Raw genomic sequence first — 17,994 nt, forward strand, 5'->3', positions numbered from 1 at the left:
TCTCAATTCCTCTTCACTTTCTGCCATCACAGTGGTATCATTTGTTTATGTGAGACGGTTGATATTTCTCCTGGAAGCCTTAATTCCAGCTTTTGATTCATCCAGTCTGGCATTTCCCATGATGCACACTGCAGACAAGTTAAATAAAAATCATGACAATATACATCCTTGTTATACTCCTTTTCCAATCTTAAACCAATCAGCTGTTCCGTGCTCAGTTCTAACTGTTGTTTCTTGATACATATACAGATTCCTTAGGAGGGAGATGATCTGGTACTCCTATCTCTTTAACCCCTTGCCACATTTTTGTTGTGATCCACACAGTTAAAGACTTGAGTGTAATCAATGAAGCAGAAATAGAGGTTCTGGAACTCCCTTGCTTTCTTTATGGTTAGGGGAATTTGGTCTCTAGTTGCTCTGCTTCTTTGAAAATTAGTCTGTTCTGGTAATTCTTAGTTCACATATTGCTGAAGCCTAGCTTGAGGAATCTTAAGCACAGCCTTGCTGGCATATGAAACGAGTGCAATTGTTCAGTAATTTAAACACTGGCATTGCCCTTCTTTTTTTGTTTTTTTTTGTTTGTTTGTTTGTTTGTTTTTTGCGGGGCAATGGGGGTTAAGTGACTTGCCCAGGGTCACATAGCCAGGAAATGTCAAGTGTCTGAGGCCGGATTTGAACTCAGGAACTTCTTATCCACTGCCTTATCCACTGCGCCACCTAGCCGCCCCTGGCATTGCCCTTCTTTAGCACTGGCATGTAAACTGATCTTTCTGGTCCAGTGGCCAATAATGATTTTTCCAAATTGGCTGTAATATTGAGTGCAGCACTTTAACAACATCATCTTTTGGGGTTTTAAATAGCTCAGGTGGAATTACATCACCTCCCTAGCCTTACTGTTAGCAATGCTTCCTAAGGCCTACTTGAATTCATTCTCCAGGATGCCTTGCTCTAGATTAGTAACCACACCATTGTGGTTATTGGTGATGTTAAGTCTTTCTTTATAGGACTTTTGTGTATCCCTGCTACCTCTTCTTAATTTTTTCTGCTCCTGTTAAGTCCCTACCATTTTTGTCTTTCATCATGCCCATTTTTTCATGAAACTTTCTTTTGATATCTCTAATTGTCTTGATGGGACCTTCTGTCTTTCCTCTTCAGTTGTTTTCTTCTATCTCTTTATATTATTCATTTAAGAAAGCCTTATTATCTCTCCTTGCTATTCTCTGGAATTCTGCATTCAGTTCAATATATCTTTCCCTTTCTCCTTTACTTTTCGCTTTCCATCTTTCCTCCGGTATTTGTAAAGCTTCACCAGATAGGCATTTTGCTTTTTTCCTGTTCTTTTTCTTTAGAATGTCTTTTGTTGCTGAATCCTGTATCAAATCTAATCTCTTAATTCAATTTATCACCACCTCTATTCATAAGGAATGTTATTTAGGTCATATCATCTGATGGTTTTCTCTGTTTTCTTCAATTTAAGTCTGAATCTTGCAATAAGAAACCCATGATCTGAGCCCCAATTGGTTCCAGGTTTTGTTTTACCTGACTGTATAAAGCGCCTTCACTTCTGGTTGCAAAGTATATATTCAATCCGATTTCCATATTGACCATCTTGTAGAGTCACTTTGGGGTTTTAAAAAAAGTGTGTGTTATGACCACCAAATTATTTTGACAAAACTCTATTCACATCTGTCCCTGCTTCATTTTGTACTACAATGCCAAACTTGCCACTTACTCCAATTATCTGTTGATTTCCTATTTTAGAATTCTAATCCACTATCATGAATGTGATAGCTATTTTTGGATGGTATCTTTTATTTTTTTTAAATAATATTTTATTTTATTTTTTCCAGTTACATGTAAAGATAGTTTTCAACATTCATTTTTTTTAAGATTTTGAGTTCCAAATTTTTCTCCTTCTTTCCATTCCCTCCCACCTCCAGAAGCCAACAGGCAATCTGATACAGGTTATACATTACAATCATCTTAAACATATTTCCACATTAGTCATGTTGTGAGAGAAGAAACAGAACAAACAGGAAAAACCAGAGGAAAGACAATGGTTTAATACCCTTAGGGTATGAACTCTAATCCAGAGGATAAAAGTAGGACAGGCAGGGTGTAAAAAAAAAAATCTCCTCTACCCCTTAGCACCTTACTCTGTACACAGTAGGAGCTTAATTAATAAAGGCTTGCTTAAGAGAACACCCTCTAGAAATAATGCAATGGCCTGAAGCCTCTTCCCCAGACTCACACCTGAGAAAGCTTTAACCCATAGGCAGAAACAGCCTTGGATTTACCAGAAGGAAATTACAAATCACTTTCATGACAGGTGGTACCACCTCTATTCACCCAGAAGACCTGCTTATCCTTTCTCAGCCCCATGATCTCAATCAGAGAGGATGACTGAAAATAAATGTGTGTTTTTTTTAAACAGATTTTCTGAAATTTGTTACAAGAACTTCCTTAGAGAGTTTCTTTTGACACATACTGCTCGTTATTTACATAGACTAGCCTGGCTTTCCAAATGGACTGCATGTCAGACAAGGTGACCTGATAAGAGACCAAACACAGTTCTTTGTCTGTTCAGACACCTTAATTTTAGTGGGTGTAGGTCCTTTGAATATCAGCCTGATCTGTCAACTTCCCCATTTCAGTAACTTTCAATTTCTAACTTACAAAGTTATTTCAGTCATATACTTTTTGATGTTTGATGCCTTTCGAAATATACTTTTAACTCTTAAAAATTTGATATCTGTAATTATCTGGCACAAAGCAGCAGGGATGACATATTTTTTTCATAAACATTTTGTTTCACACACTTAAAAATACAAATTATTGTTTAAACCACAAAAAAAAACAGTAAGAACTAGTTTATAAATAGCAATTTTATCCAAATTTTTTTTTATTTCATAGAAATCAAATAACATTCACTCAAATCAGTACTTAGTGGGGGGTTTTTATTCCAATTTTTTAAATTGACAGTTATCATCTCCAATAACTGCAGGGGAAGCACTTTTTGGTTAACTTAATTGCAATCATAAATACAAATACTTTTCCATAGTCCTATTTTTTCATTGTATAAGATATGTCCTAAGAACAAATTAAACTTTTTTGAAAAAAGGTGTTGTGTCTTAGGAAATGACTGTTTGAGTATGAGAAATGATACCCAGATGGCCTGAATAAGTGAATTTAGCTCCAAAAGAGCCGTTCTTTGCCCTCAGACTATTGTTTATTTCTTTTCCAATAAGGCAAAGATAATACTTATTTAGGGCCAGGCTTATCAGATACTAATAATTTCTCCAAGTAGCAATCAATTTACAAAAGAACCACCAGCTATTGCTACACACTCCATAAACAAACATAAGAATTATATTTTTAGCCATATTTCTTTTATCATTCATGTCAAGAAGTTTGGGATCATTAAAAACCCTGAAAAATATTCCAAAGGCAAGTCTGCCTACTTTTCTATTCATTTCTGGGTCGAATTGATTGTTCATCCACAGTGTCTGTCCAAGATATTTAAACTGACAGCCAAATATTTAGGCTACATATCCAATTCATAAACATACTTGAAGGGATGCTGTATGTCTGAAATACTATAATCTCTGAAGAATTAATGTTGCAGTTTGTCCAAAGGCAAGAGAGAGGTATGTGGAAGAAATGAGCAAACTCTAATATACTACCAATTATGTACTCTGAAAGTCAATACCTCAATTTGCTTGAGTCCCCCACTTATCCAGGTAATCAGAACAACTTATGAGGACTGGCTGCATTGGCTAACACACCAACAATCCTTTGCAGTGACCAAAGTCAACCTAGCTGGAGAATTAGTAATTCTGAAGCCAATTAAGCTCATACCAGCATTGAAGATGATCCTGAACTATTTGGTGATGGTGGTTTATGGACCTTCAAGAGATTTTACTATCTTACCTGACTGCACATTATGAAACTACGAACATATCCTGTTTATGGTCTTATTGTCTCCAGCTCTTCCCCAACTCTGGTTATGGGACTCTCAGAATTATCCTGTTTTTCGAGAGATCTCCTTATGAAGACATTTCCTAATCAAGCCTTGAACTGTGAACTGCTTATCACCAAGGATGCTTTCTGATTTGTGTATCAAAGGTCACCTTCTTGACCCCTATAATTCCTCACTCCCCCTCCCCTTGGGAATGGAACCCACTGACTCGTTCCTTTCCAAGGCCACCTTTCTCTCCAAAATTTCTTAACTGCCTTTGTTTAAAATGTATACAAACCCACACAGTCTACTACCTGGTATCCTATTCATCACAGGCTGGTTAGTACCCATAGAGCATGTTAAATTTTTCTTCCCTGCTTAATAAAAAAAAAAAAAAAAACCAACTTTCTTTAATTTTACAGGCATCCTCTTTCTGGTTTTCCTTCCCTTTTGGGGAAAAAAATTTAAAATTCAAGAACTGACCTTTGCATTCTCCTTTGGGGAATGAGAAACCTAAATTCCACTTCAGAGAGGTTTGCCTCAGTTTTACAGTACTGTGGATAAGGATATCATCAGAAGATGGTATGACCCAAAAGGATGGGGTTTGGGAAGGGCATTATCATATAGCAAGAGAAAAGGATAAGTCAAGAATATCCTCCATATTCTACTGGTTTCTGCACAAAATTGAAAGATGGAGAAAGGTCCCAGGCACATTGGAGGGAGCCTTTCTGGAGAATTCACTGGAGGACTTGGACAGAAGTTACACAGGTTGAGAAGGGTGTGATCTGAACTGATGGGAAGTGTACCATCATTAATAAGATCAAATATCCACTGGGGCAGAGAATAAAGGTATTTTATCAAGAGAAATCTCAGTTTGAACACCATTTAATTAAACTGGGAGTTTGGATTATGAATGTGAAATGTTTTGAATGTGTAATTTTTCTCACTTTCCCCTTTAACAATCTTACTGCTATTTGCTAGAATAATCTTGATGTCCATTTCTCTTATTGTAACTAACTGAGAGAATTATTGCCATAAATGGTACACATAAACAAAAAGGAGAATAACTGAAATTAATGTGTAGAGTCTGAAGTATGATTTTAATTATAACTTGCATCCAAAAATATCTGTGCAAACACATGTCTGAATGAGTCTGAATGAGAAAATATTATTCAATATATGCATTCTTAATTTAGTGGAATTACTTTTATGTAAGGTAAGTTCAAAAGGTAATGGGTTCTCATAATTAAGCAGCTATAAAACAAAAATAGAAAAAAATACTATAATTCCTACCTGAGTATGCTCAATTCAACTGGATGAGACACAAGATGTTATATAGATTATATCACATTTGATAGCAGCATTTTCCAAGTGTTGTTCTCTCTTGTATTCTTCATAAAATATCACGTGACTGGAAAATAAAAACAAAATATGTATATAAGTTTTTATTCAGTAGCTATCTAAACAAAAATTCTATTTGAATAAATTTTTAGTAAAAAAATACAATAAACATATCAAAGTTACAAATATCTCTGTGAAATGTTACGAATAAGGCAATATTTAATGAGAAAACATACTAATAAATGAAATTCAAATTTTATAGTCATAAGCTTTACAAATTATTTTGTCAGAACAAGAATTCTGTGACACTATAAGGATGCCTGGTTAATAATTATATCAACTCACAATTCCCCCTGTTATTGTAGATATTTTACCATTAAAAAGTGTGGTTTTATTTTGTGGTAATAAGAGTAATAACTAATTTTTTGTTGTTTATAAAGGGCTTTGAAATGAGTTAACATACATAAAGGTCTTGGCAAACCTTAAAGTACTATATAAATGCTGGCTATAGTTATTCTTAACCAACACATCAACAGTATCTGACACTATATGTAGTATGGGTGAATGCTTGCTCCCTTACAAGTGTCTGAAGATGAAAAAAACAGTACTAAGAAGCGTTAGGTGATTATTGTCCATACCTACCAGGCTGGTAAACATCAGAGCTGAGATTCCAACTAAATGCAGTTCTCTTTCCACAAAGCCTTCCTTGCTTTCTCAGTGGTAATCCAATCTCACTCCACTCTCTCAACCCTATAGCTATCACTAGTACCAGCAGTACACTTCAAGATATAGCTGACTTAAGGTGGTTATTTACCAGCTAAGTACGGAAAGTGTCCCTGATGATTGGCAGGGATAATCAGAAATTCAAAGAGCATTGATAACGACATAAATGTAATAGGATTATAGTTTCCATTCCTCTTAAACTGCTATGTGAGGTGTTTAGGCTGTTTAATCCCCTGCTAACTAGGCCAGACCCATATCAGAGATGGCTAGGATTTTGAGATTTTATTTTCATTCCTAAAGAAAAGGGGAAAACAGGAAGTAACACAATGAAAGAAATCATCTTGTTCCTTGTCTCGGTCTGGTTCCCCCAAAGCTTGATCACATGAAGTAATTCAGATGAACCTCTGCCATAAAGTTGAATTCTTATCAAGACTGGTGACACAACAGTTTTCTCTCTATGCCAAAGGAGGGGGGAAATGTACCAACATTTTATGTCAGTCAGCAAATATTTATTAAGCACATACTGTCTTATCAGACACAGTGCTAGGTGCTAAGAAAACAACAACGAAAAAAGATAGTCCCTTCCCTTAATTAAGGAGCTTACTACCATTATTTATAAAAGTTTTCTTAAGATTTAATTTCTTTTTACCCTTCAAAGAGCTTAAGTTGTACATATAACAAGCTAAATTTTAAATAAAATGAAGCAATAAACAATTCCCAAGATTGGTTATACACAATGTTAAAAATTCCTATCTAAAATCTTTCCAAGTTCTTTCTGGGCTGACCATAGTAGGAATGTGAGATAGGAGGTATAAAAGGAGGGAGGAAAAAAAAACGTTTTCCACTTAGAGCAGAGGAGAGGAAGTTAAATGTCAAAGTAAATACTCTGGGACAGAGACTTTGGAGGTTCTTTTTAAAATGATAGAAAATCCTTGGGTTTGACCTTGAGTTCAAGAGAACTCAGCTTGTTTGGGACCACCTGTGGCACCCCAAAGGAAAAGATCTTTCCCCAAGTTTAATGGCACCTGAAAGGGGAGGCAGAGTCTTGTACTGGTGGATTAGTGTGCTGACTAGAGAGACTGAGAGAAAAGAAAGGGCCTGGGGGGAGATCTCAGCTGTGGATTGGAGTTGAGGCCAGGCCAAAGCAGCAGTTGTGCTAGGAAAATGTCCAGCTAGAGGGGATAAAAATCCCAATCTTCACACATACACGAACCCAGTAAAGGAGAGGGAAAGGGGGCAGCTAGGTGGTGCAATGGATAGAGCACCAGCCCTGGAGTCAGGAGGACCTGAGTTCAAATCTGGCCTCAGACACTTAACACTTACTAGCTGTGTGACCCTGGGAAAGTCACTTAACCCCAATTGCCTCACAAAAACAAAGAAAAAAAAAGGAGAGGGGCAGGAGAATGAGGTGACCTTACCTGCAAGTCCTACCTTGTTTGAAGTTTCATCCACATTCTATATTCTCTATACTGCTCATAAATTGCATGGTCATTAACAGTGATTTTTTATAAGCCTATAAATGTGTGTTTTGAGATTGATAGAGGAAGACAGTTCACAAGGGAAACACATTTTGTAGTTTTACAGGGATGGAAATGGGTTGGGGAAGGGGGTACTGAGATAATCAAAGCTTCTTAAATTTTGGTAATTTACTGAGAATATTCCCAAACATGCCCACTAAAACTCCTTTTGAATCCAAAGAAGGGGAGAATTAGTAAGAAGAAGATCCAAAAAAGGTTGGGGAAGGGGGGTAATGTGGTTGTATTTGAGGATACCCTATATCATATGCCCATACTCTACAGTGCAAAAGACACAATGAGTTATCTGTTAGTCTTGGAAAATATTTTTCCCACTGTAATTTAGCGATATTGAGAAAAATATTAGAATTTTATTATCTATATAAATTGTAGAGTATTTTAATTTAAATTACAAAATTATTTTTTCATAATTTTTTGGCCTTTGATTTTATTAGTGTAGCTGGTTCCAGGTGATAAAACTCCATCTACCAATGAAGAAGTTAAGTTACTTGCCCAGATATCATATAAGCCAGTGTGTGTCAAAAGTTAGACCTGAAGCCAGGTAGTCCTAATTCTATCACTGCTAATATTCCCTTTCATGTTTTTCTTACAATATTTATATCAACTGAAATATCAATCTATAACTATAGATATGCATCTATCTATAAAGATAACATATATACACAAATATATGTAGGCATAGATAAACATATATGTGTGGGTATATAAATATATACCTATTTATTAAGTTCTTATCATGTTTAAAAAATTGATGGTTTTCTATAATGTACTAGAAATGAGCAGCATTTAATCACGGATTGTAAAGAAAGTCGAGTGCCACAGAAATGACGCTTTAGAATTGTGGTGCTGGAGAAGACTCTTGAGTGAGAGTCCTTCAGACAGCAAGGAAATCAAATCAGTCAATACTTAAAGAAATTGATTCTGGCTATTCACTGGAAGGTCAAATACGGAAGCTGAAGCTTAAATACTTTGGCCACATAATGAGAAGACAAGACTCACTAAAATAGACCCTGATGTTGAGAAATACTGAAGGCGAAAGGAAAAGGGGACAGCAGACGATGAGGTGGAGAGATAGTGTCATGCAAACAAGAACCATGAGCTAGGACAGACTTCAAGAGATAATGGACGATAGAAGGGCCTGGGGTACTATGGTTCATGGGGTTATGAAGAGTCAGACAGGACTGAATGAGCATTAATAACAATCATGCTAAGTACTGAATAAATCCTTTGTGATTTTTTTTAATTGAGGAGGCACATTTTTCTTGCCCCTTTAAAATTTATCAAACAATTAATTTTACCAAACATTTATTAGATATCTACTACAAGCAAGGCGCCACGCTTGACAATGAAAAAGTCAAATTCAAAACCAAAAGTCTGCAACTGTAATTAAGGGAATGTCATTTACAGAAGTGGGCAGCTTGGTGACACAGTGGATGGAATGTTCTTCCTGGAGTCAGGAAGACTCATCTTCAGGCTCTTGCTGGCTGTGTGACCCATGGCAAGTCACTTAACCCTATTTGACTCAGTTTCCTCATCTGTAAAATGAGCTGGAGAAGGAAATGGCAACTATATCTTTGCCAAGAATATACCAATGGGGTCACAGAGCATTGGAAAAAAACTGAAATGTAAAACAATGTATACACAAGTAATCTATGTCTCAGTTTCCTCATCTATAAATTGCAAAGATTGAAGTGTTTCCCCTCCAGTTCTAAAGCTGATGATCCTATGAGCTAAGTGGGACATAATGTACTAAATCAGTGTTATGCAGAAATGCTCTGAGAAAACTGAAGAGACAAAAATGACTTTGGGGAGGATCAATTTGAGCTGAGGGAGGAAGGCTCAGGAAAAAGCTTTCCACAAGAGCTGCCACCTGCATTATGCCTCAGAGGAAAGTAGGGATTTCAACAAAACATCACAGGGCTTTACAGTTGATACTATAACAAATAATCCCACAGCCAGCCTGGCAGAAGTGAGGAAGACAGCAGACTTTCTGAGTTTTAGTTTTTGCTGTTATTAAACTGAATCCCTTCCCTTTGAAGTAGCCAGAAATTCTCACCCAGTCACTATAAAAGAGCATCCTCTGAACCTTAGCTAATTTTTCTCTTACACATTCCCCTGTTCTTTTCTCATAATTGAAAACCATAGTAATTCAATCTCCTTCACTTCTATTTTTTTAAAAATTGACATTAAATATAATCTCACCTCTTAGTATTCCATGTATGTCCTCTGTTATTGCTTACATTTTTAAAAAAATCAGTTATCTGGTGAATTAATGTAAATTCTATATATACACAAACATATGCATAGACATCAATATAATAAATATAAATTTTTAGTCATTCCAAGCATTTGGAGCTATATAATTAACAAGCCAGTAAAAATGTAAATGGTTCCTAACCATTATGCTAAAATTCTCAATTGTGATTCTTTAAAGCAAGCAAGTGTATTAAAAACAACAACAACAACCACAACAACAACAAATAAATTAATCAGCCAATCAGAATCCTCCTTCTGGTTTATCAGAATCCTGATTTAACCTTTTGTTTATATATTAATGAACATACTTCTCAATCTTTTTTTGTAAAGTTAACCTATGCAGAAAAATGGGTTTCTATAAGCCTCTGAGCACTATAGAGCTTCTCTCATTTTTTGTTGTTTTCATAATGACATAATGGTTAATAATACTCTATACTTGAAGACAATTACAAAGTTTTCACACACAGATAATCTCATTGGGGGGGGGGGGTGTATCATCACACTGTGAGGTAAGTCAAGATTAATATTATTGTCTCCATTTTACAGGTTAAATGGGCCCAAAGGAGTTCATTGAATTCCCTTAGGACACAGTGTCAAAAATGGAATATAAATCCTTCTGACTCCAGCTCTGGTGTCCTTTCCACTCCCATATATGATATCATGCATTTTACCCAGCTATCTCAAGTCTGATATAAAAATACATCATTATATTAAGGACCTGATATTCCATTAATGTAACCAATTCCTTCACCAACATAAATCTTAAGACCTCCATGCCTTGGTTTGCAGTCTTTAACATTTGCTTTGACAACTAGATTACTGAAGCATTTGGAGTAAAAGATCATGGCAGACAGGATGCTGGACTTTCAGAGGAGATGATGTGCATAAAGTGGTTTGCAAATCTTTTTTTAAAAATGCTGTTAGCTTGTATTTATTAATAGGTATAATAATGGGCAGCTCAGTGGCACAGTGGTCAAGAATATTCTTCCTGAGTCAAATCTGACCTCAGACACTTACTAGCTGTGTGACCCTGGGCAAGTGACTTAACCTTGTTTCACTTTGTTTTCTCAACTCTTCTTACACAAGAAAATGACAAATCATTCCAATATGTTTGCCAAGACCCCCCAAAATAAGGGGTCATGAAAAGCCAGAGATGACTGCAAAATGACTAAACAAGTGGCAAAAAAGTCACCAAGCGTTTAATAAGCTCCTACTATGTAGCAACATTGTGCTAATAAGTTCCATGGATCTACGGAAAGGCATAAAATGGTCCCTGTTCTGAACTAAGCACTAGGCACACAAATAAAAAGAATGGAACAATACCTGCTCTGAAGGAACATACATTTTAACTAAGGAGACAAGTGCTCGTACAAGCATATGCAGAATAAACATAAAGACAACAAATAAAAAGTAGTAAATGCCAAGGCACTGTTGGGGGCAGCACACTGGTAGGTGAGGGCATCATCAAGACAGGTAACATATGGAAGGTGTTGTCTGCCTAATCACTAAAGGAAGTAAGGGGTTCTAGAGGCCTCAATCAGGCAGGAATGCATCACAGCTGCGATTCCCATTACAACAAACCAGATTCAAATAAACCAGATTTAAACATAATTAGAAAATACTTGAAATAAATACAAATGCAACAAAATAGATAACGATATTTTAGACCCGAGTCTACATAACAGCCTGCAGGGATCCTTGGGTCCAGATCAGTGGCCCCTGTTTCCATTTGAGTTTGATAACACTGCATTATCAACACCAGGGACAGCCACGGTAAAAGAAAGGAGTTAAGAGATGAAGCACTTTACATGAAGAATAGGATAGAGAGGCCAGTTTGGCTGGATTGCAAAGTGCAGGATGGGGAGTGATGTCCAATGAAGCTGGCAAGATAGGCTTGAATAGGGCTGTAAAGGACTTTACAAAACAAACAATAGGGTTTATATTTTGTCCCAGAGGCAAAAGGAAGCCAATGAAATTAGTCTAGCAGGGAACAATATGGTGAGATCTTTGGTTAAAGGAAATCACTTTGTCAGAAATGTGTAGAATGGACTGGCATGGGGAGGGTCTTGTGGCAGGGCCAATTAGGAGGCTGTTGCAATAGCCCAAGTGAAAGGTAATAAGGGCTGAATTTAGATGGTGGGTGGAAGAGTGTAGGTCTGATATGAAAGACATTATGATCTGGTGGATGATTGAATATGCTAGATAAGGCAGAGAGAAATTGAAGAATATAGTCATTAACCTAGGAGATTGGAGGAAAGGTAGTACCTTTGAAATAAATGGGAAAGGGGTAGCTAGTTGATGCAGTGGATAAAGCACTGGCCCTGGAGTCAGGAGGACCTGAGTTCAAATCTGGCCTCAGACACTTGACACTTAATAGCTGTGTGACCTTGGGCAAGTCACTTAACCCCCATTGCCCCACACAACAAATAAATAAATAGATTAATTAGTTAATTAATTAATGGGGAAGTTCAGAAGAGGGGTAAGATTTCAAGAAAAGAGAATAAGTTCTATTTTGGACATGGTGAGTCTGATATTGTTGCCAAGACATCAAGTTTCAAATGTTCAATATGTAACTGCCTATGGTACTTACATGATCATTTGATTAACCAAACAATTCTTCAGTTAGGGGTGGGTTTGCAATGAAAGTGATCAGTCCCTGTATGACCAATCAAGTTTAGAGGAGGTTCAGCTATACATTGAGATATCGCCAGAAAAGGATGCGTGTGAGAATAGGGCTGTGACCTGGTTGCCAACCTTCTCTGTCCTTGGCAACTCAATATTCAAGGAGAGAGCTGTGACGAAATTCCATTAAGTCAGATGCTATATCCTAGAGCATAACTGTATCATGAACTTCTGAGCCCTACCTAGTTCTCTCAGCAGAGTGTGTGGCCTGGAACACACACGGGGGGGGGGGGGGTACAGATGTAAGTCTATCTTAATTAATATATTCACAGAAGGTCTAGGCAGCTTAACTGAATCACTCAATCAATTTAAAGTGTAACTAGGTATGAGCAAGTCCTTAATTTGAGAATACTGAAATTCTTTTAACATTGAATAAACAGAGATAACACCACCTCACCCATAAAATGGAGATAATCATGGTGCCTCCATCACAGGGTTATTCTGAGGATCAAATGAGAAAACATGTACAGCATTATGCAGACCTTAACACACTATATAAATACTAGCTGTCATTGGTATTAGTAGTAGTACCCCATCCCTCCAATGGGAGTAGTAGGTGGGAGATTAGCTCAAAGGGGGTGCCATTCATGACATCAGTACAACAATGTCATCCAAGAAATATAATATTCATCTATAACAGTGATCTTAAACCCCATTATCTGTGGGTTGAATGTAGTCTTCTCTCCCACCAACTGTATTATACAATTCCGTCCCTCTGTTCAGATGAATACAGACCTAGATTGGCATAAGGAAAACTCTCCATGCTTATTTATGAAGAGTAATAAAGATTTAGATTAGTAGTGTGAATGTTATAAAACTAAACCCAAAATTCAAGTTTGTGACCATTAGTTGTCTACAATGTACTTTTAGTAGTCTGTTGCAGTGTTTAAACACACTCTTTTTTTTTTTTTTGATTAACCTAACTTTTCTTTAGTTTTAGAAATGGGACTATCTTCCCCCCAATTAATTAAGCAGAAAAGGCAAATAGAATTAGCATTAAGGTGGCGTTAAAGCCCAGGATAGTTCAGGCTGATATTTTTGTTTCTGTTGCTTAGTGAAACAGGAAGAAGAAGCTTACACTTAGATAAATATGTCTATTACACATCATTTAAATGAAGAGATATTACTTGATGAAATGATGGGTGTTATAGCACATTTTATGCCAAATAGCTGTTTCTATCAAAATCTGTGTTGCTACTTAGGAAGCCCTTTGTGTGGGGACATTTGAGGGGGGAGAGGTGTGAGTGAAGGAGTAGGTATATAGTGGGTAGCATGCTGGATATGGAGTCAGGAAGACCTGAATTTTAATTGTGTCTCAGATACTTACTAGCTATGTGAACCTAGGCAGAGTCCTAGCCTCTGTCAGCCCCAGAGGTTTCATCTGTAAATGGGGATAACAGCACCCACTTCACAAGGTTATTGAGAAGATCAAATGAGATAATGTGTGAAGTACTTTGCAAACCCTAAAGTGATATATAAATGCTAGTTATCCTTACCACTACCACTATCACTACTTACTACTACTACCACCACCACCACCACTACTACTACTACCATAAAACTACTACTATTAAATACCTCAGCAATTAAGAGAAATGGTCAGATCTGATATTCTCTGACATAAAAAACATCAACCTATGTTCTGTCTGATATAGAAATTGCATTGAATAGAATGGTGCAACCCTAGACTGATTTATGTTTCTAGGCAAAGTGTTTTCTAATTTAGAGAAGGGAGCAGAATGTAGAGCTAAGGACTGAACTTCTGTCCCATAGGGCTTTCTGGAAGGAAGATGACCTACATGTGTAAATCACAGTCCTTCCATGCATTTCTAAGGCTTGAAAGGAAGAATGATCAAAGGCAAATCACCTGTAGCAACATCTATTAACTCTTGCAAATCAGAATTGTCAAGGAATTCCATACTTTGAACATTCTGATTAACAAATGCTTTTTACTATTCTAGAAATAGCCTTTAGCTTCATCTCTGTCAGACTGTCCTCTCATTTCAATTTTCCTTGAAATTCCATTACATTAAACTATTTGCAGCCCAGGGAGCGATTTATATAATAAAGCAATTAAATAATACAGTGAAGATATTCCTCTGGAATGGACTTGTGCTTATTTTTCATTGCTTTCCAAGGGGGAAAAAGCCAGAAGATATTGTTAAAGAGCTGAATTATTCCTAATAAGTCTAATGTGATCAGTTATGCTTAGAACAATAGTATTTTGATGTTCTTGGCAAAATGAATGTTTTGTATGTTGCTCTTTTTTGATCATGCTCTTAAATTACACCATGGTGGAGTTACATGAACTTTCCTGTCTAAATGTTGGAGAAGTTATGTTTTGCATGGTCATACTCCAAATTTTCATACCACATTGCATTTCCCCTGTGCTGTTTTCTGATAAGAATTTATACACAAATTACAGATTTCATGGTCAATTTCCTTCAAAGTGCATGTTACATGTTTTTATGTTATATCTCCCCCCAAAATATAAACTTCTTGATGGAAGTTATTATTTTTCTTTTTATTCCCAATGCCTAGGACATTATGAACACTAAATAGTGTTTGTTAAATTGAAATATATTGTGGCCAACTTGCTTCTGCTAATTAGGTTTTCCTTACAGGTTGGTCCTTGATCTCTGGGGTCTATTTTTTTTTCACAGAGAACATATTTAAAGCTTTTTCAGCCAATGAACCACCAGAAAACATTTTCTGTAACAAGAGCCTTTGAGAATACAGGGTCACTTCCACGCCATAATAAGATGTAAGGCATAGGTGGGTACTGTATGTTTTGTCCATATAGTTTATATGTGTCTTCATGAGTCTGTCGAGACATGGCTGGCAAATAGTCATGTCTTTAGAGGCTTCTTTACCTACCTTTCTTCCAAGGAGACTAATTCTTGCCAGGAAGGGAAGCAGGAGTTTGGTGTTAGAGGCTGGCCACTCTCCTTTCTTTCCTCAGAGAAAAGTTACTTGTTTCCCTTTCTCCTCTCCCTAAACATCATTAGTCTAGGGAAAGGAGTGTTTAGGTTCAAGCTGAGCTCCTGACTCTATCCCTTAATGGAGAAGGAATGGCCCTAGCTATACTTCTCTCTCCCCTCCCACAAATAGCCATTTCCACAAAGACCACATGTAGTGAATAGCAAATATACCCATTTATCCAAGCCAACAACAAAGAGAAATCAGATAAGATATACAGATGAAAATGTAATACATAATAACATGAGTGAATGATCTCATTTTTAAATGGAATCTGAATACGACCTTATTTTGCCTTGACTTATAATCTTAGAATTATGGGAAGTTAGAAGCCACCTTAGGTGTCATCTCCCACCTGAATCATCCTCTAAGTGTCAATTATTTTTTTTCTCTTTTTCCTAATGTAATTTGCTCTAAAACTATTTGTTGCTCATTATTATTTCTTGCATTATCAAGAAGATACAGATGCATCACAACACCCAATTAAGAAAGCCAAGCTTTTTTTTGGGGGGGGGGGCAATGAGGGTTAAGCGACTTGCCCAGGGTCACACAGCTAGTAAATGTCAAGGGTTTGAGGCAGGATTTGAATTCAGGTCCTCCTGAATCCAGGGCCAGTGCTCTTCCACTGCACCACCTAGCTGCCCTGCCAAGCTTTTACAATTGTGAGAAATGCAGACAAAATCAACAATGCAAAAAAAAATACAAACAACTTTTATTAAATATGATAAAACAGTGTTTTATGAAATGTTGATATTCATCTGTGGATTCATAGTAACTCTAAAATCAACAAATGTAATCATGGAATTTTTTTTCTACTATGTTGAAGTATAGAATAAGAATAGGCAGTAGAACTGAGATCAATTGTATAGGGAACTCCTAGAAGAGAACAATCCCTGTGCCACTGCAGACTGGCATCTTTTCTGTAATTTGCAGGCTTAAACAATTATCTGAGGGTACTAAGGGGGTTATGTGATTTGCCTCAGGTCACACAGCCACTATGGGTCATATGCAGGCCTTAAACACAGCTTTTCCTGGCTCCAAGGTCAACTATAGGTTATGCTTTCCCTCAGAATGAAGAATGTTATAAAATTATTGATTTGGGCAGACCACATTTTATGTAATAGAGATATTTTTGAAGAACTAACTGAAAATTGACTTTTTAAATCACATTTTACTTTAGGTCTATTTCTGCTTTTGCTTTGTCTGAAATCATGACTGCTTGTTGTTGTTTGTCCTTTTTTTTTTTTTCAGGGCAAGCGGGGTTAAGTGACTTACCCAGGGTCACACAATTAGTAAGTTCAAGTATCTGAGATTGGATTTGAACTTGGGTTCTCTTGAATCCAGGGCCAGTGCTTTATCCACTGCACTACCTAGCTGCCTCAAATCACATTTTACTTTAAAGGTACTGGGACACTTTAAATTAATTCTACAAAAAAGCCTTTTAAAAATGAAATAATTTGCTACTGGAGGGCAAATAAAATTCTCCTAATTCATCTACCGTGTAAATCTGAGTTTGAGGTTAGTTTTCTGTGTTATAGGGGAGAGAAGAGAGAATTCCTCATTTGCTAGTCTGTAATAATGTGATGTTATATCTTGTCTATGCTTGTATATCTATCACTAAAACCTTACATGGTGAGGGCCTGCTAGGCTCTCAAAGGCTGTACAGTGAAGATTTTGATCATGAACCCAAGTAGGAAACTGTCACCTTCAGACCAAACTCACTGTGTCTACATCTGTGTACACACACACACACACACACACACACACACACACATACACACATATACATTTGCCACAGGTGTCATTGATATTATTTATTAATTAATGAAGTAGTTATAATCCATGTCACATCAATAAAATGACATATCTTTTTAAATATTAAAAGTATGTCAAGTTCAGTTCACCAGTTTATAAGAACATGGTTTACCTCTGTAGTATCTCTGGCATCTGTTCCTTGATTCCCACTCTTAAATACAGTTTCTCATGATGCCCTAGTTATATGACTACAATAGACACTTTTTTTTCCCTTGTGGGGCAATAAGGGTTAAGTGACTTGCCCAGGGTCACAAAGCTAGTAAATATCAAGTGTCTAAGGTCAAATTTAAACTCAAGTCCTCCTGAATCCAGGACCAGTGCTTTATCCACTGTACCACCTAGCTACCTCCTACAATAGACTCTTTACAGAAGAATATGAGTTTCTCAGGAAAAAGAATGTTTATTTTTCTTTGCATACCCAGTTCCTAGCACAGTGCATCAGTGCTTAATGTTTGTCCAGCTGAGTTACAGATCTCCTTAATTATACTACAATCTTTCTTATCTCTGATTGAATAATGTTTCTTATACATAGATGGAGTCATGATCATTATTACTTCTACTACTAATGATAATTTGTTGGTGTTCAACCATATTCAACTCCTTGTGACCCCATTTGGGGGTTTTCTTGGCAAAGAAACTGGAGTGGTTTGCCATTTCCTTCTCCAGCTCATTTTACAGATGAGGAAACTAAAGCAAATGGGGTTA

General features: G+C 36.7%; 1 protein-coding gene across 6 annotated transcripts in view; it reads right to left on the reverse strand.

Annotated features, from left to right (window-relative positions):
• The window catches only part of GULP1 (GULP PTB domain containing engulfment adaptor 1), a 370,363-nt gene that overhangs the window by 248,705 nt on the left and 103,664 nt on the right, over positions 1-17,994 (reverse strand). For all 6 annotated transcript variants that reach the window (XM_043998703.1, XM_043998701.1, XM_043998704.1 and 3 more), the window contains exon 2: positions 5,252-5,369. The gene's annotated coding sequence lies outside the window, so the exon portion shown is untranslated. The remainder of the gene's footprint in view (positions 1-5,251; positions 5,370-17,994) is intronic.

Source organism: Dromiciops gliroides, chromosome 3 (genome assembly GCF_019393635.1).
Source record: "Dromiciops gliroides isolate mDroGli1 chromosome 3, mDroGli1.pri, whole genome shotgun sequence".
Classification (NCBI taxonomy): Eukaryota; Metazoa; Chordata; class Mammalia; order Microbiotheria; family Microbiotheriidae; genus Dromiciops; species Dromiciops gliroides.